A 26251-nucleotide genomic window follows, 5' to 3' on the forward strand; every position below is an offset into this window, starting at 1 on the left:
GGCATTGGAGGTGTTTCTGCCCACACTCAGCATTTCTTCAGGCTGTAGATGGCACAGCTGGACACAGAGTGATGGAAGGTAATTGTCTCTGTGACCTCCTGTGCTTGAGGACTTTGATTCATGTGAGATGTAATACTTATTACTCAAACTCTAAAATTTGTATGATTCTTGACACATAATATACTCCTAGCCAATAGCAAAGACAAGCTATCACATGAGGTATAGACAGCTTAACTTGGATGAGTGCGAACAGATATCCCTTTCATTACAGTGGGTTTCTAAAACTAATTTTGTGTAAAGATAACTGCAATAAAATGGGCTATAGTTGCCATAGGAACACAATCTCTGGTGTTTGGTAGCAGTATTATGTGTGTGTGTGTGTGTATGAGTGTGTGTGGAGGGTGGAGTTGTATTCTTGACCAAAAAAGAAGCCCCAGTAGATGGGTGGTACCTAAAATGGATAATATTGATTTACTGACACAATAGTCCTGGATCACTTGTCTTAGAGATGACCTATGAACTCTAGCATGAATTAATTAAATATTTAATTTGCCATCATTTGATCTGCATCCTTAGAATTTAAAAGGACTTATAGGTGTTAATTTGAATAGCCCAGTTCTCTTTAATATACTACCCACCAACTTTGAACTGCCAACTTTTTTGCCCTTGGAAAATGTCTCCATAACAAACAGAATTATTAAAAATAATTCTGTTGCCCAGAGTTTCTTTTAAAGTGGTGATTACCCTGCAAATCTCTGTTGGTGATAGTAACTGAAAAAGATTTCTGAAAAACATGAGTTAATTCTACAGTTCTCCCCATCTTCTTCTCCTGCCTCCTTGATATATTTAAGCTATGAGTTAGGGCAGTCATTCCTCTATCAGTCAAAAAGCACTGTGGTGTGGAAATGGTCAGAGCCACTGAGCATCCTTCCTTGTCATAGGACCAAACCAACACTTTGTGGCTGAGCTTTTCGAGCACTTCACACCCCACTGAAAAGCATCAAGCCAATTACCAGATGTTTAGAGTGGGCATTTTATAAAGGAGTTCACAGAATTACTAAGACAGGCATGAGCAACAATCTGGCTGCACTGGTACTTTCTTCTAAAGTGGGTACATTGTCATCGGAAATGCTGAATAAAGGGAAGCAAACATGGAGAATTTAATTAAGGGTGTTGATTAGGCAGCAAGATAATTGAGACTGACTATAGAGTCTGTACAGCACAAGACAGAAATAAGCCTGGTTAGTGTAAAATGGCTAACATTTGCTGGATTTTTGTCTCTGAAGATCTGACTTAAGACTGCAATAGTCAAATACTTTTCCCAATTGTGTGTCCTATATATCAACGTATCCGGAAGGATGTTTATCCAGGGACCCTATGAACACCTCAAACTGTAAATGGTTAGTAAACTTTGAAAAGGGTCTATGTGGTACCTCATGAAGAGTATAAACAAAATGATAATACTTTAGCTTTTATCCACATCCATCCACATACTGCCAAGGATGGGGTTAGCAGGCACACTCATGTGCTAAATGTACAAATATAAGGAAATATACCTTCTCCGCTAAGCAGGGAGAAATGTATAATGTTTTAGCTAGTAATCACACTTGTAGGAATCCTAATTACTAGTATTCAGCAATCTGTATTTTTATTATTCTGGGTTAAGAATTACCCTCTCCTCATTAACAACTCAGAAGAACACAACATTCAAAAGCAGAGTTTCTTGAAGTAGGTTTCACAGAACACTAGCCCTGTTCTTTTGAATAGCTATTAGTCAAAAAGAGCTCTGAGCAATCCTAAGTCCTGTGGGGGCCCTCTATGGACATTCACAGTACATTTTCAACATACTAAAACTTTAAGAAATCCTGCAGTAAAAACAGCTTGCCTAACATCATTTAACTTTTTCCCCAAACTTACTGACCATGGAATCCATTTGTCAGATTACAGCCATTAACCTTCTCAAGTACTGTGTAAAACACTATCCTAGAGCAGAAATTCATAAAATAGTGTCATGGAGGATATAGTCATCTGGTCAACCCTTTCTCCAGGATCAGGAATCTCTGCTATTTTTCTCTCAAGATGTGGTCACAGAAGTCTAGTAACAGTGAACTGTATTTCACAAGGATGCCGTTACATCGCTAGTAGAAACTTCCTTCTTATATTGAGCCTAAACTTGTGTTCCAGGAATTTTCACCCATTGCAGCTAATCCTAGTCCCTAGAACAACACAAGGTAAAATTTTCTTCCATTTGGCAGTCTTTCAAAAATCTAAACATAATGCTTATGTTTCTACTGAGTTAATGCTATTCCAGGCTAACTAGCTCCATCTCTTAACCCTCTGTACTGTGACATGATTTTCAGTTTCTCAACATTTTAGTTGTCCTCCTTTGTCAAGCTCCATTTTTTCAATGTCCTTCTGAAAATGTAGCCCCAAAGACTGAACATAACCCTGCAGGTCTGACAGTATTTTAGATATAATTTGAGCATCAAAGAGGGCAGTGGGATTTTTACCTCCTTAATCTCACAATTATTTCATAGATTGCCACAGGTTGGGTTTCCAAGGAAGCAGACTCTGGGATAGAGGTTAGTTTGTGGGAGTGCTCTTGGGATCAACACTCACAGAAGGGAGAGGAAGGAAGACTGATTGAGCAGGAGGAGAAGTTGGGCTGTGATACAGTATCAACAGAGATATCAGCTGACCCCATGGGGTGATTCCTTCAGAGCTGGCCAAGTTTGAGTTGGCCAAGTTGGGATGAGAAAGCTGGGCATCTATACCATCCTCCCCCATCATCAGTCAGTTGTTAGATGAAGGTCATCCCAAAAGGGGGTCAACTCCTTGAGAAAGGCAGCTCTCTTCAGTTGAGGGAATCTTCAAAGGGAACTGCTGGCTCAGGACTGGCCCCTGGCCATGCTCCCAGCAGTTGGGAGAATAAACCTTTTACTCCTGAAGGGTATTCTGGGCAGAACACGATGGCATCCACCACACAGCTCCTTCAGGACTTTATTTAAACTTTGATTAGAACTTTATCTTAAATGCAACTGAAACCATTGAAGAGTTTAAAGTAAGAGAGTAACATTTGGCTTTGCATTTTTAACAGCTCACTTTTTTGCTACTGTAGAAAAAAATGAAGTGGAGCAAGGGTAGACACAGGGTGAATAGTTAGGGGGCTCCTGCAGAGGCCCAGATGAGAGATGGTTATTGCTTGGATTAGAAAGATGGCAATGAACATGAAGAGAAGCAACCACATTTGAGATCTACTTCAGGGGTAGAAGGGTTAAGTCCTAGAAATGGATTGAAGTTGATTGTGAGGAGAGGGATGAGGTTAGACATGACTTCAAGGGTGTTGGAGTGGGTAGAGGGTCTATTTACCAAGATAAAGAACACCAGATGAGGGGCCATTTGGGGATGAGGGTAGGGAAGAGTCATGCTAAGTGTGATGAATATGAGACATCCAAGTCAAAATATAAAGCAAGCAGTTGTAAATACAGACCTGGAGCTCAAAAGAAAAGTCTGAGTTGAAAGTATAAATTTGGAAGACCATGTATGCTTACTGGGCACATGGAATGAAATGAAAATTTCAGAAAAAAAGTCTATAGAACTGGAAGGGAAGAAACAAAAAGACCTGAGACAGGCCTTGAAGGACCCCAGCATTGATAGGATGATAGGCAGGGGGGGAATTACACAAGATACTGGGAAGGAAGGAGTGGTAAGAGGGGCAGAGGGGAAGCCAAGGGTGTAGGGCCATGGAAACCAAAGAGAGTAGTCAAGAAGCAGGAGCTTCTGGCACTGTCAAATACTGCTGAGGGGAAGTGATGTAAGGACAAAGATGGCCAAGGGTAGTTATTGTGAACCTTGGTATGTAAGGGAGAGTAGAAACTGTTTTCATTTTATTTTGTTGTTTTTTTGTGTGTTTGTTGTTATCTTCCCAGAATCTTCCTTCTCCTGAGCTGCACACACAGTTTTGGTCATGCGTTGTCATCACATCTCAGGTTTGCCAGCCTCTGGCATAGTATGTGGTCCAGACTGTGCCGTCCCCCTATTGTATTTGTTCCCTGTGGCTACTGTAACAAATTACCAACAAGCAGGTGGCTTAAAACAACAGAAATTTATTGTCTCACTGTTCCGGAGGCCAGAAATCTGAAGTCAAGATGTCAACAGGCCCACGGTCCCTCTGGAGGTCCTAGAGGAATATCTATTCCTTGCTTCTTCCAGCTTCTGGTGGCTGCTGGCATTTTTTAGCTTGTGCCTGCATCACTCCAGTCTCTGCTTCTGTGGTCACATTCCCTCCTCATCTTCTGTGTGGGCATCCAATCTCCCTCTGTATCTCTCTTATAAGAACACTTAAGATGACCTCTAGGGTTCACATGTTCCTCCTTTACATTCATCATTTCCAAGATCTGCTTTCCATTCAATGGTAGACACAGTTCAGCTACGTTTCTACCACTGCATAACAAAGATCACCTTTCCTCCAGGTTCCAATAAAATGTTGAGTCCTCACCAGATGTGCCTTTAATGTTCACAGTTCTCCAAATATTTTGCTCAGGACAATCTAGGTTTTTTGCTAGAATTTGCCCCTCAGATTTTTTCCAGCCTCTGCCTGCTATTCAGTTCCAAACTCACGCATTCTTGGTATTTATCACAGCTGCACCCACTTTCTGGTACCAAAATCTGTATTAGTTTCTTCTGGCTGAACTTTTACTCCAGTCAGAAGACCAGTCTGAGGAGAAAGCACACAGCCTTACGGATCTTTTCTGAGATTTTGAAAACTTTACCTTGAGAGATAAAATCCTTATTTAATTCTCTCATTAGGACTGTTAGGCTCTCTGTCTAGGTGGGCATCCCGGTTCCCTGTAATGTAGAAAAAGGCTACTCACACTAGAAAAGAATGAAGCCAACACACTAAAAACACTAATAAGGGACAGATATGGAGAGTGAAGTTCCATTCTAAGTTCTAGTTTCTGCATCCTTCTGCCCTTGAGGTCAAGGAGCAGCCCATCCAACTCATTCAGAGGTTGGATAAAGGCTGGCCAGCCAAAGAGACTGAAAAGGAGTGGCCAGGGGAGCAGAAGGACACCTGGAGTACATGATCTTTCAGATCAGAGAAAATGGCCCAATTAATAGGAGATGCTGGAGTAGGTAGTTACTGCAGAGATACCTAGGAGGGAGAACTGGAAAGGTTCTCCTGACTCTAGTGATCAAGGGTGACTGCTTACACTATTCACAATGGCCAAGATATGGAAACAAACCTAAATGTCCATTGACAGATGACATTGATGAATGGATAAAGAAGATGTGGTACATATATATACAACAGAGTACTACTCAGCCATAAAAAAGAACAGAATAACGCCATTTGCAGCAACACTGATGCAACTAGAGAGGATCATACTCAGTGAAGTAAGTCAGGCAAAGACAAATACCACATGATGTCACTTATATGTGGAATCTAAAATATGACACAAAATGAACTTATCTACAAAACAGAAATAGACTCACAGACATAGAGAACAGACTTGTGATTGGTTGCCAAGAGGGACGGGGTGGGGGAGGGTTGGAATGGGAGTTTGGGACTAGCAGATGCAAACTATTATATAGGATGGATAAACAACAAAGTCCTAATGTAGAGCACAGAGAATTATATTCAATATCCCGTAGTAAATCACAATGGAAAAGAACATGAAAAAATACATATGTATAACAGAATCACTTTGCTGTACATCAGAAACTAATACAACATGATAATTAAATATACTTCAAAAAAGAAAAAAAAGAGTGACTGCTGAGTGCTCAGGAAGCCCATTTTGGGGAATGATGAGGACTGAGACAGGACTAGAAATGGCTGAAGAGTGAGTGGGAGGTGAGGAGGCACAGAGGGATTGAGAGCATATGTGGAGAGAGAACTTTTGGTAAGAGAATGAAGAAAATGGAGTAAATGCCTGCAGGATTGGCAATTTGTTGGCAGGAATATGAGGACTTCTATTTTCTCTGTAACATATGAGGCCAAGTCTATTTTGGGTGAAAAAGAGAAAAGCAGTGGATGGAAAAAGTTTGATGGAATAGGAAAGGGGGGTGATATTCAAAAGTTCAGAGGGATTCCCATCCATTTTTGAAGAAAGTGGAGAAGATATTAAAGTTATTGAAGATGATGGAAAAGTACCTTTCTCAAAAAACATCCAAAATTGCCTAGAAATTGTAAGAGCCTGATTGAGTAATTCCTGTAAGTCAAGTCACACTGCTGCTCACATTAAACTAAAGTCAGACAAAATCTCAAGGTCTCAGCCAAGGTCATTAATCCAAGCCCCCTTCAATCAGAACTCTTTCAACTAGAGAACTTTTTAACTAACACTTAACTAACCACTTGGGAGCAATACTAGAGCTCTGAAGCCTTGCGAAAGGAAGAAGAGAATGAACAGAGGACAGAAAAGGTAATTTGGAGGTGCCAAAGACATCCTTAGTCAGGGACAAAAATTCCTAAGATGTGAATGTTCTTGGCCTTTCTACCCGGCTCACTAAAGAAAATCAGGGCTTGCCATCTCAGTCCTGAACTTTTGTGATGTTGAGTGAAGATTGAGTAGAAAGAGGTACAGGTGGGAAAATAAGGGGAAATTGAGCAGTATAGTGTTGTGATTTATTCTTGGTCAAGAATAAAGAATAAGAGGAGAAAGAAAAGGGAGGAAGACCAAAGTCCATGCTGGCTTGGACAGGGACCGCATGGTTTGGGGAGTTGAGAGTGAGAAGGAAGATTAAGGGAGCCGTTGGCTGCCAGGGGAGGATGTTAAGAATGAAAGAAGTGGAGAGAGATGACTTTTAAGAGATTTCATTCTGCACTTAGAATGTATACCTACTGGGAGACTATTTTGGATGGACGGATGGATCTTGCATGTTTCTGCACTGCTTGCAGATGTTCCAGGGTCTCTTTTCAAGGATGTTTGTCTGGCAAAGATCCTTTGAAGATGGAGATGGTGTCTCCCTCCAGAGCAATGAGGAGGTGTGCTTACTCCCCAGTACAGATGGCCTTCTGCATCTGCAGATGTGGAATGGGAAGATAAGAAGGGCTGACTGCAAGGGACTCGAGCATCTGCAGATTTTGGTATACGCGGGGGTCTGGGAACCAATCCCCCATTGATGCAGAGGGATGACTGTATAAAAGATTCAGATTCCTATCCTGTAATTCAACCCACTGTGTGTGTAAGTATGTCATTGCATCACCGTGTGGAAACTGAAACCTGGGGACCTGGAATAAAAATGCTAATACTCTGGGTGCTGAAGTCGCTGTGAGTAACACACTATCCTTCACCTCTGACCCAGGAATCTCGTGTCTCCTACTGGCACCCATGACTCGGTGGCAAGGAGACTTCTTAACTTGAAAGTAGGTTAAATCTCAGACCTGCCACGGTTCTGGACAAGAGCATCTATCCATTCATTTGTCAGCTTCTTAAAAGACTAAAGCACAGATCTGAATTTCTTAAATCATATTTTTCTGTCAAAAGTTATTTCTTTGAGTTGACATCGTGAAGAGGCCAGGCTATCTCAGCAATGCCCAGTGGGCCTCACTTACGTTCAGGTTGTATGGTACCTCAATCTTTTCCTGTGGTCAGATGGTAGGTTATCAGCACAATGTGCTTTTTATTTCTCTCGTTATGTTTACCCAGTCGCACTCCAAAAAAAAGGACTTGCAGTGCCTTACAAAAATTCATAGAATGCAGCAAAATGAAAAACAAGCTAAATGAGGAAATCAGATTAGAAGAAAATAAGGACAGGAGAAATCATTACGAAGCCAGGTATACACGCAGTCACGTACTGGAGACGGGTCACAGATTTGGTGCTTTGCTTTCTTGCAGTCATTGCAAAGATAAAAATATGTAAGATTCAAAAGCTCTTGTTTTTCATGTGCTTAAGTTAATTATCAGCTCTTCCCTACAGAACTTTTGTATCCTCATAAGTCTAGTTTAAGTGTGAATTGCTTAAATCCAAAGACTGTTTCCATTTTTCCCCCATAAGTATGATTGGAGATAGGAAACTAGTTCAAAACTTTACTACCTACTATTTGTATGAACTTGGTAGAGTCCCTTAGCCTTTGTGAATCTCTATTCTGTTAGCTATAAAATAGGGATAGAGCCAAACTCACAAAGCCCATTCATTCACACATACACCAATTCAAATATTTGCTGAGCATACAATGTGCAACTCTGTTCTGAAAATTGGAGATAGGAGTAAACAAAACAAACATCCCTTCCCTTATGGAGTTTATATTTGGCAGGAGAAATATGTCATAAATGACATAACTAAATAAATAAAGATTATGTCAGATGCTGTTATTAGGGGAAAAAATAGATCAGAGAGAGGTCAGCAAGTGCCAAGAGAGGGCTGAGGATTGCAATTTTAAACAGAGTGATCAGGATAAGCCTTACTGAGAAGCTACAGGTCAAGAGAAATCTGAAGAAGAGAAAGAGGGAGCCATGTGGATACATGGGTAAGAGCATCCCATGCAGATGAAACCATCAGTGCAAAGGCCCTGAGGAAGAAGAATTTGAAAAACAGCAAAGAGAGCAGTGCAGTTGCAGCTGAGTAAACAAGAATGAAAGGTGGAGAAGATAAAACTCAGAGAGGTAACAGGGAGCCTGGCTAAGTAAGGGCTTCTAGGCCATCATAAGGGCTTTTGTTCTGAGTGAGATGGAGAGCCATGGAGGGTAACATTGTCTGGCTTTTATCTAAACAAAATCACTCTGGCTGCTGTGTTGAGAATAAAATGATGTGGGATTAAAGGTTAGAACAGGAGGACAGGCAAAAGCAAGGAGGCCAGTTATGAGGTGACTGCAGTTACCTGGGCCAAGATGAATTGGTGACTTGGTCCAAGGTGTTAAGAGTGGAAATGGGGAGATGTGGTGATGAAGAGCTGATGAAGAGATTAAAATGAGATGATGCATAGAAAAAGAAATCTGAAACCCATGAATTCCCATAAAAAGATCAAGAATTATTTTTACACTGCCTTTTGAAGGAAACTTCTCAGAATAATCATCCCAAGAAGTGACATCATGAATAGAAAGGGCTTTGGCATCCCTGAAAGAAGACATTTTAACTAGAATCCCACTGGATAACTTGGAAGAGTAAAACACAGAAGGAGGGAAATCCAATCCAAGGTACATTATGAGCTACAATTTATCTGTATTTTCTATACTCTTCTTTAGTTTCCTTTTGTCCCCTTTTCTTTGTTTTACCTTTTTTAATGTATATTAATTTCATAACTGAAATTTTCCTCAAAAAGAAACCCACTGGGGACCACTCAGGAGCCACGTGCTCTGCCCCCGTGGCCCATGGGCCGCCCTTGAGTGTCAGCCCCCTTGAGCCCGCCAGGAGCCGAACGAGCTCCTACTGGCACTCCAAGGTGATGTGGCAGAAGTGTGACTGGTCCCTGCAGCCCTGACTGCATGAAGTGATGGGCAGCGAAAGTGTGAAACACAGCACAGGCACCTCTGCCTTCACAGCACAGAGCACACTGGAGTTTGCAAAGTTGAGGGTGGAAATATTTTCCAGAGCCCAGAATCAGGAAATAAAATGAGGGTTCCTTAATAAATGTAGCTGTGATTTTGTGACCAGCACCCTGGACTTGGTCAAGAGATTTTGTTTCCAGCATGGCACACAAGCTTGTGACATCTCCACGTGTCAGACTCCTTATCTGAAAAAGAGAACCAGTGGTAACTTTACCAGATAGTATAAAGACCTAATTAGATGACATTTATATACATACACATGCGTCATCTAATACATCACACCTACACATGTATCTAGTGCCAACTCATAGAATTTTATGAAACGTGAATCCTGATGGACGATGCTCCTGTCGTGCCCCATTGTGGTGCTGATTAGAGCTCAGGCAGGGTCAGGGTCCTGGGGGAGGCTTCGACAGACACAGCCAGCAGAGCCAGCTTCCTAGTTTCTGAGGAGCAGCAGAGGGGAACCTGGGGCACCTGTTCTTCCCACTCCCTTCTCTTTCTTCCTTTTCCATCACCTCCTGTTTCTGATACTAATTAGTGAATATGCCCATCACAGAACCCAAGTGTGGCCACTAAGATGCTCCTTCTGCCAAAGATCTACATACCTACACTTATTTTGTCTGAGAAAACTAGTCACGGTGTCCAGCCCCATCTAGGGTATGGCATTTTCACTCCTGAGATCCACGTTGAGTGAGAGCTATAATCCACACCAACTGAGAATGTTACATTGTTAACAGTCTCTCAGAAGTTTCATTTCTTCCTTTTAATTAGCTCAGGGCTAGGAGGCAAAAGATTGTTATTTGTGGTTCTAAATTTGTGTCCTTTAAGTAAGTCTATTTCCTTAATTTGATCTTGATATAGTTCAAGCTCTATCTTATATATTGTATGTGAGGGGAAAAAACACATTCAGGCTGCAAAAATATGTTTGTGGTTTAAAAAAAAAAAAGGAAACTAGGGGAAAGTATAAAGATCAAAATACTCTCAATGGCTACTAACATGCTGATGCATTTTCTTCCAACATCATCATTTTTGGTATCTTTAGGATATTTTTTAAAAGTACAATTTTGTATTCTGTTTTTCGTTTCTTTTTTAATTGAAGTATAGTTGATTTACCGTGTCATGTTAGTTTCAGGTGTAATATATATATATTCTTTTTCAGAATTTTTTCCCTCATAGGTTATTACAAAATATTAAGTATAGTCCCCTGTACTATACAGAAGGTCCTTGTATATTCTGCTTTTCTATATAATTTTATAGTGAGATCATTTTTGTATGTAAGTGCTACAAATCAGAAGTTAGTGGTAGAAAGGTGAATAAAGGGAGAACTTGGTCTGCTGAACTCAGCACCTCTGGCAGGGGACAGATGGGTGCTGTAAGTCATGACCGTGGAATAGGGGTGGCAGCAGGAGGTGAATAAAGATGGACCATGGGGAGTAACCAAAGACTAGAGGCTTCTGAAATGGACAGAAGGAATGAGAATACTTCCCCAAGTGTCCACCACACGTGGCTCAATCCTAGCCAGGCTCAGAGCAAAATCCCACATGCCCACTTGGTAGTCTGACTCTGTTTCTAAATGAATCTGCTGTCCAACTTTCTCCTGTTGGCTGTCCAGATAAGATTTTATTGTTTATTGCTATACAGACCTCCAGAAGTCAGATTTATCCTTTTGGCTTCACATAGTTCCTCATGTGAAACTCAAAGAAAATAAGCTAGAAGATGTGGGAGGGAAAACGTGATAAGCTTTGGGAGTCTCTATTCAGTGAACAATACCCTCATTTTCATTGACTTCAAGGTTATATTGACTTTCATAGATCAGGATGCTGGTCTTTACATTGGGATTTCAAGGAAGGCTGCACTTATAAATTAGTAAAATGTATGAGTCATTGCAAAGTTGTGTTTGATCCAAGATTCAGCTACCAGCCTAGCATAACACTCGGCATCTGTCCTAAATTCAGTGGGCCCTTCATTAAAACACCATTCCTGGAATCCAACCAGTCTTGGGGTTAAACTACAGAATTTTTATTGCTGTCCACATTAATGTTCAATCACTTAAAATGCTGGGCTATTGTTAGAGGTTAGTTGTTATCTGAGCATGAAAATGCAGGGTTGGGTTACAAGGCAGAGCTTCCCAAAGGACCGCTGCAAGTGTAGTTTTTTAAAAAATGAACTTTGGATAATAACCTTGACCCCTGTGTTCCAAAGACATTAGCAAGATGTGAACAACACCGATGTGTGGTTGTAGCTTTTGGAACAGAATCGATCTATTGAGATTTACAAGGTTGAAGAGGGAAAATCCAGAAGTACTGGATAATGCAGTGAAAAAAACATTCAAAGATGGGCTCCATTAAACCAGTAGAAAGTTTCTTTAGGTGACAATTAACCTCACAGATCATAAAGGTTATTGAGTTGAATTATTTATTCAAATGATAAAACTCTAAAAGGAAAGGGAAACGATCTTCAAATGGCATGGCTCTGCACAGATTTTAGGCAATGAACCCACTTCCCAAACAATTTCACTTATTAATGGGCTCAACTGTGTTAGATTATCAAATCAAGAAAAAGACAGCACATTCCACGATTGGGACCCAGAATATATGTACATTATTGCATTCATGCGTGTCTCTGCTGGTTTAGGAAGAGAAGCACATGTTTTGCAGGTTGAATAATTTTCCAGCTTTTAGTCCAAAACTGACACGATGCTGACACCAAGAAAATTGGTAGAATATCACTGAAGCTTAAATTCTATAAATATGAATCTAAATGGTGTGTTCCTTATGCATCCTGTACAAAAAGAAGAGCTTCTTCTCAGAGATGAGGGTCTGCAGCAGGGGACGAGGAGCAAGCGTGAGACTGGCAGTTGTGTGCTTTTGTGCAATCAATATTGTTCATGGATCGCTCTGACGTGGCTGCCTCCATTTGAAGGGGAGAAAAAAGAAACTACAAACACACACACTTGAGAATTTCAGGAAATTACCCAAATGCTCAAATCCTTCCCTGGGGGCAATGGTTTTGAATAGGAGTTTACATGATAAATCCATGCAGTGAATACATTTAAAAAATAATAATCTGGCAGCCGCATGGAACAATAGAACACCCATATCGGCGGCTTATTTTGAAAAGAGTCCTTAGTCAGAATGTGTGTGAAATTGGGCTATCAAAAAGGAAGCAAGACAAAGGAGGCTCAGAATGACTGGACCAGGCGCGGCAGCTTATCCACAAGTCGCTGACAATGCCACGCACACTGCGGAAACTACTCGGAGCGGGGCTTACAAAGAGGCACACAAAGCCAGCATGGAAATAGATGATAAGGAGAGATCTGCAGCCATCGAGAGGGGGAGAAGAGGAGGCAGCTGCAAAGAGAGGAGGCTGCAATAGATAGGGTCAGGTTGTCAATAAATGCACCCATAGGACACTCTGTAAAGGGCAGAACTTGCTAACTGGGTGTCACTACCATCTGGGCTTCTTGCCATCTCCGCAGCTTATACACTGCTGACAAACAAGGTCAACTTCCATAGTCAAAGTTGCGTTTGAGTTTTGATCAGGAGAGAAAAGCTCTTGCAGATTCCAAGCGTGGTCCTAAGAAGTATCAAGTCTGAAACTAGAGTAAACACCAAAGGCTAAATTTTCAAAAACAAAAAACTAGGGCCAGCGTTTGTGAGAAAGCCCGTCCACACCCACACGCTGGCTGGCACCGGAGGTGTGGGCAGAACTTGCAGGGAAGTTGCTTCCAAAGTGAGAGCCCACTGACAGCCGTCATGATGCTCCCAGCACAGTCTTGCGGTTTCAGCTGCATCTTCTCTGAGTGCAAGATCGCCACGTTTTCAGGAACTTTTTTTTTAACATCTGAGTCATGAGGGATCAGCGTTCCCACAACACAAGTGTCATTCAAGGTATAAGCCAAGAGAAGATATTTTTAAAAACATTAGGAATGTGCAAGAATCCTATTTCCAAAATCTCTTTTCTGAATTGAAACTCTCCATTTGCATGCCTGCAATTTCTTAAGGGTGGTTTGAATGTTCCGTTTAGAGAAACTTAGTGGGGGTGGGGGTGCATAGGATAAATTAGGAGGTTGGGGTTAACATATACACACGACTGTATATAAAATAGATAACCAACAAGCACCTACGGTACAGCACAGGGAACTCTCCTCATTATTTTGTAGTAACCCATATGGGAAAAGAATCTGAAAAATAATACACATGTATACGATAACTGAATATGTATATATAATTTATATATAAAATAACTGAATTACTTTGCTGTATACCTGAAACTAACACATATTATAAATCAACTATACTTCAACTTTTAAAAAACGAATAATTAACTAAAAAAATAAACTTGCCAGCTAATCGTTTGTTTGTTTGTTTTCCCCCTACTACTGCAGATGGGCAAAAAAGCAGGTCTACACCTGAAGAATCAAGGCCTTCGTGCCAAACAGAGACTAGTACAACATAAACCATCCCCTCTGGATTCTCAAATGGGTGTGAGCCCATAGGAAGTCACTTTTTATTTTTGGCAGTAAAGGAATAATTTAAGAAAAGCACTGTGAGTAGCACAGTTCATTCTCTGGTGCAAAGGTTCAAGGAAAGGAGTAAAGAATTTGCCCTGAGGAAAAAAAAAAAAAGATGTCCCCCTGATTCTGGTTTTATAAACCACTCCTTAGCTCCCACACAAAAGAATGATGGGGGAAGAATGGACAGAGAGCATTGTTTTTTTCCCATTATGTCTCACTCCGGCTTCACATTCACTTGGAGCAGATCTCACGCTTTATAGCTCCACGCTGAGTCAACATCCGCAGAATCACTGTGCTGTGCTTTCCTGGCTCAGAGCACGCCCTGGGCATTGGGGGAGTGTAGCGTCCCTAACTCAGAAAGGTGGGGTTTGTGGGGTTTGTGATTGTGGCTTCTTGTGCACAGGGTGAGAATTGCCCTTTGAAGCACATCCCTCTTTTTCAAGTGAAAGGCAGTCTTTGAGAAAAGTGTCTGTAGACAGCAGTCTCTTAATAACAGCAGGAAATTATTTCCCCAGCATTTGGGGCTCCGATGATTCCTATGACATTTCCTCCCAGTTAAGCAGGCTCCAACTCTCGTTTAGATTATAAAAAGGTAATAGCAGGTCCGGGGCCTCGTTATAACAAGACCTCAGGGCGGGGGAGGAAAGAGCTTTTCTCCAGTCTGTAATAATTGCGTCAGCTGTAAAAACTGTGTTCGACCCCTCTTTTTTTTTTATCAGAGATCATATTGTGATGAAGAGGCATCTTTCTTTCTTCATTGTCGACTTCTTTCCAGCGCGAGGAGAAAAGACTTCCTCGTTGTTACCTTGAGGGGCACCAGTGCCGTTAATGACAGGCCAGTTCAGCCCAGACTCTAAATGCTAATAGACTGACTGGCCTGGGGGAAGCAGTTTTGGGCCAGCCGGGAAAGGAGCTGGCAACGGCCCATCTTGCAGCGTTGACTCACGCCTGAATCACAGCCAGGCTGGCAGGATGTTGTTTTGGGGAAGTTCGCAGGCCTGTCAAAAACCTGCTGTTGCCATTGGTTGATATTATGCAAGATTCCAAATGATATTTATTTATATTCTCCTTTTGGGTTTGTTGTGTGGTTTTTTCTCTCTTCCCTTCTCCAAAGGCACTAGAGCTTCAAGTGACCAAAAAGAAAAAAACAAAAACAAACAAACAAAAATCACACCAAAAAAGCACACATGCAAGAGATAGGCAAGAGCCCATTAAAAATAAAAAGCACTCTGCCCCTGAGCTCCCTTCAGCTCTCAGGTCAGAGCAGTGCCAAGCAATCTGCTCTAATGCGCTAAACCCCTCTCCTCCTTCCTCCAGATGGATGCAGTCGGGAGACAGGGCTGGTCTGAATGAGGCGGAACCCCTGTTTAGAATTCCAGTGATGGCAAAGAGCAGCTCACAGCTCCGTCCAAGCATATTCCTTTCCACACTTGTAGAAATCATTCTGACTTACTGGACTGACAGTTTCCCACATTGAACGTGTAACTTCGCAGATGAAGTTGGGCTGATGATTAGAAGGATTTCCTTTGTTTTGTATCTGAGTGCTGACGGGGATGGGGATGGGGTGGGAGGTGACTGTGCAGCTCTGAGAAGATTCAAGTAGACTTAGCTTTTTCATCTGAGCTTCTCCCACTCCCGGAGTCCGTAGGAGTTTAACGGTAGAGCGGAGGAAATTCTCCCAACTGTATCATGTAGCACTGAGAAGTTCCTTTGCAGAAACTTGGTAGGCAGAACGAGTGTGAGTGAATTCATTTATGTGCCTAATTTAAGACACAATGGAGAGGCACAGTGTTCTAATAGATGGCGTTCTGGCTGAGGAGGTAAGAAGCCTGAGTTCCATTCTTAGCTCTGAAGATGGCTCAGCTCAGTGAGCCCAAGGGTTGTCACTTTCCAGAAGAATTTGAACTCTAGGGACAGTGAATTCAGGACAAAATTATATATAAACACAGCAATGACCCCCATCATGTAGAGTTTTCATTGTTGTGCTAACACCCAAATTTTGCTCTCCCTAAATTCTTAGAAAAGTCCTAATGAAAAATGTTCTTTGAGTTGAACCTCTAGGGGAAAAAGGAGTTGTTTAGCATTCACTGTGTGAGGGGGAGATTTCTTTGGAAGGTTGTTCAAAGCAGACCTGTGGTGCAGGGGAGGGGCACTCCCCCACCCTGGCAGTGGGGAGACAAACAGGGTTCTTTCAAGTCCTGCCTAGGGCACTGGACACAGCTGCATCCCTGCCTTGCTGGAAAAATGACCTTGGCCATTAGTTTGAGTGCTTGGTAGTTGTTTCCATCTGAATAGCACACTCTGGGAAGATTTTAGATTTAGAAGACAAAACAATCAATACCCGTAGTTCCACTGACCTTACAGCCACTGCCATCTGCTCATTGGCTAACGTTTACTTTCTCAGGCCCCTGTGATGACATAAAAATAGATCTTAAGTGCAGTTATAACCAAATTACATCACTGAATTTTCTCCTCAGAATGAAGATCTTTCCACAAATTAACGCAATGCCCCAGTAAATAACACTGTAATATTTTACAATGTTCCACTCAAAGTAGTCTTTCCCCCTCTAGCACTAAGGACATCTTTTGATTCCTTTTTCCCCATGCATTTTAATTTTTTTGAAGTTAAAAAATCTGTATTTGTATCCTGTTTGACTTTATTAATAATAAATCATTTATTTTTGTTATAATCAACTGATTCGATCCTTCAATAAATTTTTATCAGTGCCAACTATGGGTCATGCACTTTGCTAGGTATTCAGGATACAAAGATAAATGTCTGGCCCTGTCCTTAAGAGCTGACAGTCGAGGTGGGAAAACAAACCGATCAGAATAGGACTAGGTCACAGGTGCTCTGGTACAAATCTGTGCAGAATCTGGGGGATGCAAAGGCAGGAGAGGATGGGAAGGGAGTTAGGAGAGAGGAGTTAATGAAAAGATATTTCTAGGTGGAGAAATAGGTATTTTCAAGGGTTTGGCTTCCTGAGAAAATTCAAAGCAGGGCAAAGTCTGAGGTGTTTGGGGAATTTCAGTGGTTGAAGCCAAGGCAGAACATAAGACATGGGCAGAGGTCAGATCTCAGAGCACCACTCATGCTTTCCCAGACTTTATTATGTAGGCGATGGGAAATTATGGAAGGGTTTTAACAAGGGAAGGATGTGATTCAATGTGTAGAAAAAGATCTGGTCTCTGGATAGAGTTTGGGTTAGAGAGTTTTAATGGGCATTTACACCCAAGTACACATTCTCCCTTCTTTTACTAACAAACCCTGTATTTTTCTTGAGGGACCAACTGTTTCCCATGCCCATCTGATGGGGTTTGTGTGGAATGATTTGACTCCTCTGCTGATTCAGCTGGGCATCAACATGGTGAGAGCTAAGAAGAGCTGATCCCAGGACTTTTGCTAAAGCACCTAAGGAAGAGGCTGTCTCTGAACTGAGATTGCTAGAGGAAGGGGCCTCAAACACAGCTGACAGCACGATCCACACTGGGATCGTGCCTGAGAGCCTGCCTGAGACGGAGCCACAGAGAAGGAAGGAAAGTATAAGAACGGAGTGACACAGAGCTCTAAATAATTCTTTTAGACCCTGGATTGAGCTGTCCCTGAATCTTCTGACTTCTATGTTACATAAGCCCATTAGGTTGAGTTTTCTGTCACTTGCAACTGAAAGATTCCTAATTAATGTAGTGAGGCAAGGAGATCAGTTAGAAGATTAATGCAATAGCCCAGGTGAGAGATGAGAAGAAACTGAACTAAGGCAGTAGGAGCGGATGTGAAGAAAACAGTGAAAAAAGTGAATTAAACTAAAGAGGTAGAATCCCAGAATTTAGTGACTGATTAAGCATGAGGGTGAGGAGAGGAAGGCACCTGAGATCATCCTCAGGCTTTTAAATCGAATGCCATGGCAGTACCATTCGCCAACACAGGGGGTATTTGAGATGAAAAGGTTCGAGGGAGAAGAGGATGGGTTTTATTTGTTGGATGTGCTGAATTAGGTCCTCTGGGATATCCAGATGGAGATGTAAACAGGTGGATAATGATTCTGGAAGTCAGAAAAGAAGAAGTTTGGATGATCTCAAGATAGGAAATATCAGATGTGGTTCACAGATTCCCACAACTCACAACAACAATTAGACACCCAGAGATCCTGAGATGGGAACAATCAGTGGATATGAACCAAAAAATAGCTGCTTAAAGAGAGAGCAATTTACATATTTGGCATGACAATTCTTGTTTGTGCACAACTGTTCAGGATGTTGCTGAATTTTTAACATCACCCGAAGCTAGGCACTAAATGCTAGAGCACGTTCCAAACTTCAATCAATGTGGCAACTGGAAATTCCCCCACAGGGTTCCAAACATCCCCCTGGAGAGGCAGTGTCATTGGCTCTATATGCTGGCAGGTGGGTAGTAGTCTTCTCTACTGTATCATTCACGCAAATACAGATGGAATGGCTTATCTGTAAATACAATTGAAAAGCTACACAATGAATCTAACTCTGAGAAAGTAGGGTGCTTCCCCCACTGTGTCATCCTGCCTGTCTATTCTACTCCTCTCGGCATTTCAATATTCTCAGACCACTCAAAAATTCTATCTCCAATCATTCTCCTCCCCTGTACCACCTGAAGTACATCATTTTCAAATGCAAAAATAACCATACGTGTAAACGTGCGCGAGCACTGTGTCACAAACCGCATCGGACTTTGTGCTTGTAGGCGGGCATCCATATATGACCTACTTGTGCCATTTCTAAGTTTGGGAAAGTGGTTAATATCTTTCAAAGCCAGACAATATGGCAGTATGCTTTGAAAGTGAGATTCTAGTAACGTAAAAGTCACTTACCTGCAAATGAGCAGGTTTCCACGTGTGATAATAATGTACTTACATGTTGGGAGTGACATATAATGTGGGGATTATGAAAACCTCTGATGATGATGGATATATGAAGGACATTACTGAAGTATGCTATGATTGGCTCCTTGATTCAATGAATAATGGGTATCTCAGACTAATTTGAAAGCCTTCATTTTTTTGACAAGCCCTTCAATTTGCACAGTACCATGAATTAACTTGTATGTAAACATTGCAATTTGATGTATTAAATAAAATGCACTGAATGCATCCTATTTTATGCACTTGCTCTTGGAGTAAGAGTCTCGAGGAAATTAAGATGTCTTTATCTTTTAAAGCAGAAACAGTGGGAGGTTAATTTTTCTCCGTTTTGATTGGGATAAAAGAGAGCCTGAGAAAAAAAAGGAGAAAAAGAGAAGAGGAAAAGTAACAGGGTGATAGAATCCTGCCAGTGTAGACCACAGCTCTGGGTTGACAGTGGAAGAAATGTCATTGTCTGTCTCTGCCATGTCTACACAGGCTAAAGGACAGTTTTCAGGCTCCTAACCTGTGCAAAACAAAGGACATGAGGGGAAAAAATAAACCCTAACCCAATATGCTTATGACCAACCCAACATCTGGCCAACATTTCATGGCGTCTTCACTTAATTACCAAACTGAGTCACCTATTTAAGTGGCTAGTTTAGACTTTCCTTTCTAAATCATTACTACTGAAACAGAGACAATGGGTGGAAACAGAACGAACTAGAACACCTCTTCACTCCTTCATATTTGGTAGCGTGTGTTCTATAACGTGGTGGAGAGACTGGAACCGGACACACTTACTTCTGGGTATGAAAAGGAAGAAAGGAAGAGCAAGGCATTTCCTCTGGTTCTTTGTTTCCAGGTAGGGAGCTCTCCAAGTGCAGAGCCCTTTGCTAGAAAAGAGAATGGCTTATAAGTGAGTAGTGAAGAGATCTGGCAACTCTTTGAGTCTTACATCTCCTAAAGCATGATAGAAGGCCAAAAAATAGGGATGAAAAATGTTTTTGATGCACACTCAGCCATTTTCTTCAAAGAATTGCACTTGCTCTTTATTCAGCAGTGTCATCTTCAAAGTCCCAGGATACAGTATTTGTCCAGAGCAGAGTTTTATTCAGGAGGAGCTGCTACATGGTGATTCTCTCATCACAGGAGGAAAGCCTCCTATGAACTGACAAAGTCAGCAGTATTTTTAAATGTGCTTCGTAACTAAACAAATGGAATCAAGACTTTTTTTGTGATATCTCTTGGACCAAGGAAAATTCTTTACTTTTCATTATTTCGGTGAAAACTAGACTTCCAAATCATGCTTTATTTACAAAACGATTAACTATAGGGATTGCTCTTCCTATTTATTGTTGAGAAAACTCAACATTCAAAATCAAGAGACTTACCCAATTAGGAAGTAGCAAAGCAAGGATTAAAGCTAACTCCAAAGACAGCATTTTTCTGCTACAGTGCTTCCTTATGCTAGCGGTAATCAAACTTCAGCCTGTGTCTGAATTACCAGAAAACTGGTTAAAACACAGATTGCTGAGTCCACCACAGAGTTTCTTTTCTCCATAGGTCTAGATTGGGGTCCAAGAATTTGCATTTTACTAAGTGCCCCAGTGATGCTGATGCTTCTGGTCCAGAGATTGCGCTGCATTTTGAGAAATTCTGACCTATTACCTATGTATATTTTGTCATCCTTTGGTTCTTTGAAAGCTGGCTGTCCTTGTATTCAGAAAACAAAAGTATTAATTACTACCTGGCATTGCTTTCTCCAATGTAGTCTGGAGACATAAGTAAAGTATGGGTTCATACTAAAGATGGAAAAGTATTTGATAATAAGGCATTACCAAAAATTTATGTCCCTATGTTTAATAAGTAACCAGGCTGTAAAAGGCAATTGGACGAATACCATATAATATCACTTCTATGTGGAATCTAAAATATGATACAAATGAACTTATCTATAAAACAGAAAGAGACTCACAGACATAGAGAACAGACTTCTGGTTGCCAAGGGGGAGAGAGGTAGGGGAGGGATGGATTGGGAGTTTGGGATTAGCAAATGCAAACTTTTATATGTATATCAATAGGATAGATAAACAACAAGGTCCTACTGTATAGCAAGGGGAACTATATTCAATATTCTGTAATAAACCATAACGGAAAAGGATATAAAAAAGAATGTATACATATGTGTAACTGAATCACTTTGCTGTGCAGCAGAAATTAACACCACATTGTAAATCAACTAGACTCCAATAAAATAAATTTAAAAAAAGAAAGGCAATTGGATACGTGAGTCTCAATGAAGTTGTTCCTTCAAAAAGTCCTGTGGGGAATACATGCTAATTCCAAAGATAATTTATGATACTAAATTTGTGCTACTAAATCTTTATCTTTTGAGGAAAAAAACCAAAAGCCACTTGAAGCCTAATATAGTAGGCAATCAGAATAGAATATGTTATTTTGCATTTTTTAAAAGGCATATTTTCTATGTATGCCCCTTAGACTAATCATGAATGAAATTGTGAAAGAAGAGGTTCCAATGTAGCAGATTTCCAAAGGAACTGCTTCGTGTATGTGGAAGGATTTTGAACTAAACAGCTATGTTTCCTTCAAACACTGAAATACTGTGCAATTCAATAGCAGCCTAGATCAAAAGTTCTTGATTTTTATTACTTTTCTATTGCCAATTGCAGGATCCACAAATTCCAAAGGAAATCAGTCTCATGGAACATTTTTAAGTAGACAGGCATTGAAGCATAACATACATATGGAATGTAAACGAATCATAAGAGTGCAGGTCAATGCATTTTCAGAATGAACACATCCATGTACTCAACACCAGGTCAAGAAAAAGAACATTATCAGAATCCCAGAAGTCTCCACCTTCGTGGTCACTGCCGGTCACAACTCCTCTTAAGGTAAACTCTCTCCTGAGGTTTATCACAGTTGATTAATTCTGCTTATTTTTGATCTTTCAGTACTCTTTTGTGTCTGGTTCATACCACTCAATATTATGCTTAAGAAGTTCATCCAAATTATTAACGTAGCAATAGTGGTTCACTCTCATTGAAATATAGCATTCCATTGTATGAATATACCAGGATTTATGTATCCTCTGCTGTTAAAAGGTATTTGGAGGTATTACAAACAGCGCATCTATGAACATTCTGGTGCATGTCTTTCGTTGCCCACCCCACACGTATCTCATCCAAGAATGGAGTTATTGGGTTTGCACACATTCAGCTTGAGGAGATACTGTCAAACAGTTTGCCAAAGAGTTGTATCAATTTACCCTCCCTTCAGCAGTGTACAAGACACCACTGCACGTTATTTGCCAGCACATGACATTGTCTACATTTTTAAGTTGATTCTGCCTGGTAGTTGCATGGTGGCATCTTTGCATTGCCCCATTGACAAAGGACTAATAACCCTTTCATATGTTAACTGATATTCTTGGATATTTGCTGTTGTGAAGGGTCTCTTTAAAGTCTTTTGCCCATTTTTCTACTGGTTTGTATGCCTTTTTCTTATTTACTTTTTGGAATTTCTAAATATATTTTGGATGTGAGCCCTGTGTCAGATATATGTTTTGAAAATCTCTCTCCCCTGCTTGCCTTCTCAATCTCTTACTGGTGATTTTTAAAAATCAGAAGTTTTAAATTGTAATGTCCAATTTATCATTGTTTTCCTGATTTTAAGACATTCCTTGTTTTATTTGTATATGAGCCCATAAACTTCTCTTCAAACAAGCTTTAGGCTCATACTACAAATTTTCATATGTCATATTTTATTACCATTTAGCTCAAGATATTCTCTCATTTTCATTTAACTTCTTCTTTGGTCCATGGATCATATAGAAGTATATTGTTTAATTTCAAAACTTTGGGGGATATTCTATTTGTTTTATTGTTATTTTTATTGTTATTTATTTCTAGCTTAATTTCACTGTGGCCAGTAAGCATATTTTTAACTGCCTCTATCTTTTAAAACTGTTACATCTTGCTTTAGGTTCCAGAAAGTAGTCAGTTTTGGTTAAATGTATTTTAAACAAACGTGGATTCTGTTGTATGGCTATTTTCCATATAATTCATTTATATCATGTAGTTATGTACTTCAAATTTTGTATGTTTTCACTTATTTTCTCTGCTTTTTTATATCAGTTATAAAAATGGTGTTATGCTTTTTTTTCAGCATTTTCCACCCTTTTTTCTCTCTGTGCTTTAGTTTATATGTTTTTTATTTTCCTCTCTTCAGTTTGCTAATCCTCTCAACTGGATCCATCTGATACTGAGTGCTTTATTACAGTTATTGTACTTCTTAGTTCTCAAAATTCTACTTTATTCCTTTCAAGAAATTCCAATTATCTGGTGAAACTTTCCATCTGGTAGCCTGTTTTCTTAGACATATCAATTCCAATTATCAAGAGAAAAATGTATGACTGATAAATTTAATAGCTTGAACACCCTGAAGTCTGTAGCTATTGTCTATTTCTCTCTTTGTTCTGTTTCTTTAGATTAATGCCAAAAATTGTGATTGAAGTACTGTAGAGTTGCAATGTTATCTTCCTCCGTAGTGAATTCACTCTATCTTTTTCCAGGAAGTGAGCAGATGACTTTTGCACTTTTTGACAGCTTAGTCTACTTAGCCCTTATGGTATAGTCAACTCAGAACCTAGGATATTGACCCACATTTTTGGCAGGACTTGGACTCCAGTTTTTATCTTCTTAGCATCATGAATCTGCTAAAACAAAAACAAACAAACGAAAAACTTTACTCTGCTTTTTAACTGCTTTCTGCTCAACTTCATAGCTTCTGACCCTGCCCAGTTAAAGAATCAGAGAACGCCTCAAGGGGAAGACTGGTGCCAAGTGTGAACCTACTCCCCTGCACCTCCTTTCCCTCTGGGGCCTTGGCCCTTCAAGACCTAGCTGCCTTAGCAGATCCAGACTCCAATTGGCCATCCCAGCTCTTGAGATTGCTGATAACTCTGCTTAGCAACTCGACCTCTTTCTCCAGCCCAAGAAATGGAAAAGTGCCCCAGGAGAAAATCACCATGCAGATTATTTGGCTCACCACAGTAAATCTTTCTTCTCTCTTAGATATTGGTCCCTCAAGTCTTGGCTGTCTTGGCAACTCCTAATTCTTTCAAACAACTCTTTTTGCTTCCCCCAGCACCTCGATTTTTCTAGTTGTTGTCAATGGAAACATCAGTCTTTTATAAACCACACCATCATATCCAGAAGCAAAATCCACAGTTTCATGGAATGCTTTTGTTATATAACACCTGCCCTCCTTCCCATGCTAACTCTAACACTCTTACAGATCTCTGTAGTACAGGATAATGCTCTCTTCTGACATTGTTACCCTAAATGTATTATGAACTAACTCTAACAAAATATATGTATAGTAAACTTTAAGATTGGAACTTGCATAAGGAACTGAGTTTCCCATGAGGTTACCATGTAAGTGTGCTTTCAGGATCTACTGCAATGTTTGAATTAACACACATGCAGTCCTGGTCGATGACAGAGCGTGGCAGAGGGTCCTAGATCCTGGCCATTTCTACTCAACATGGGACTCTCCTACAGGGAATCTTATGTTGGTCTAGACTCTCTTAGATTAATACCCATGTCTTAGGCACTTCCTACACAAACTTCCTTCCTTTCTGCTCTTCTTTCACATGTGTCAAACCTGCATTGCAGTCTGAAGGCTTTTCTTGTCTACTCCTGGTCCCACTCCCTTTATCCTTCATAGGTGTTACCCTCAAACAAGCTTATGTATCAATAGTTCTGACTCCATCATGGTGTCTGCTTCCCAGGGGACTTGAACAGACACACACACACACACACACACACACACACACACACACTCACATAAATCCCATTCTTTTAGATACATCTCCTTAACTTTTCATGATGGCTGAAGCAGTAGAAACCTTCTTAGTTGTGCTTCCCCACTAGTTTTTGTTGCATGTAATGAGGCAAGAGGTAGCTCACTTCTGTGGGAACCCAATAGTGAGCACTTCTCAAATATTAACATCTCTTTTCTATATAGTTTATTGTGTTGTTGTTGCTGTTGTTGGGAGTAAACATATTTATTAATTTATTCTTCCCTTTATTCTTTAATTTAAAAAAGAAATGTTATTGAGCATTTAACATATGCTAGATACTTTGCTAGATTTTCTTCTCAGGAAAAAAAAAAAAAAGCCCTAAGAGTACAAGACAAAATTTACCATGCAGTAGGTCAAGTTCAACCCCTTTTTGATGTCTCTCCTAGCCCTTGGACATAGGCTCCTCTATCCACATTGCCGCTTTTGTCATCCTGAGGTTTTACTCTGTTTTAGTCTGTGAATAGGCTGTCTGCTTACTATTCGTGGCCCAATTTCAGCCATGTTTCAGAACAAGCAGTGCACTTTGGTTAAGCTACATGAGTGGCTCTGGAAGTTTGAGTATCGCTTCTTTCCATTATCAAACATCATCTAGCCTGTTCTGTGTTCCTTTGCTCTTATGTTTCCGATATGAATTACACAGTCAGGGCCGTAGGGGGAGGTGGCTAAGAAAAAAATTATAAGACAACTGCACTAACAGAAAATCTGAGAAAAAGCCTTGCCAGGAAGCAGGGCTTAAAGGGACAAAGTCATCAGGCAACCCCCACAAAGCCGAGCATCTCCCAGGGACCGGCGTTTCCCCTGGACGTACGGCCAGGGAGCAGACTCCTGATGGCCTGTGCGAAACTCATCATGACTTCCCCGTTCCCTTCCATTACCCAGGCTGAAATGACTCTCATTTCAGAAAACACTTTTCTCAGTTATTCTCCTAAAATCCATGGAAATCAGGCTGAATAGTTTCATTATCATTATGTGGCAGAGAGGAAAAATAGGTCTCTGAATAAATGCCTGCTCGAAGGCAGTTATGGGCACAAAGGGGCAGTGACAGAATTGAAAAGAGAGTGATATTATTCTAACACATTGTACCTCTTGAGGCTTGACAATCCCTTCCATGGTCTCACGGCCAACTCCTCACTGCTGAGTAATTGTAAAGAGAAAGCTGGGCCTTGACAGCTAGAGTAAGATGAGTTTTCATTCCTTCACAGTGTCTGACAGCAGAGTTCCAATTTTGTTTGGCTTACATGGACCAGTAATTTTCTTCCTTCTTAACAGGGACCCCACACGGAAGTCTACTAAACTGTGTGATAAAGTACACAATAAAACACAAGTGCAATAAACTCCAACCAGAAGATGGAAAGTGTAACCGATAAGCTGAAAGATCTCAAGATAAGGAATGGAAATACCACAAAGAAGTGATTACAGAAGGGCTACGTGTTTAGAAAACAAGCACAGTTTAAAGCTCATTGATTCATTTCCCCAG

Source organism: Hippopotamus amphibius, chromosome 6 (assembly GCF_030028045.1).
Source record: "Hippopotamus amphibius kiboko isolate mHipAmp2 chromosome 6, mHipAmp2.hap2, whole genome shotgun sequence".
Classification (NCBI taxonomy): Eukaryota; Metazoa; Chordata; class Mammalia; order Artiodactyla; family Hippopotamidae; genus Hippopotamus; species Hippopotamus amphibius.